Below are 213 nucleotides of genomic sequence, written 5' to 3' on the forward strand. Positions count from 1 at the left end.
GTTTGCCCATAAAATAAAAGTAAAGACATATACTACGCTGTCAAAGATTTCTTACATATTTCGCAGATCGCAGGTAAATCCGAAAGTTAAAGGAGAGCCAGTGTCATAGACAATACTGAAACTACTGTGTGCCTTCTCCTTCTCCCTTGCAATCGTTAAATATTGCAAGCCCTCAGGGAGACCAAGCAGGGTGATTGCAAGCAGCGACCGAGC

This window comes from Penaeus monodon, chromosome 29 (assembly GCF_015228065.2).
Source record: "Penaeus monodon isolate SGIC_2016 chromosome 29, NSTDA_Pmon_1, whole genome shotgun sequence".
NCBI classification, from domain to species: Eukaryota; Metazoa; Arthropoda; class Malacostraca; order Decapoda; family Penaeidae; genus Penaeus; species Penaeus monodon.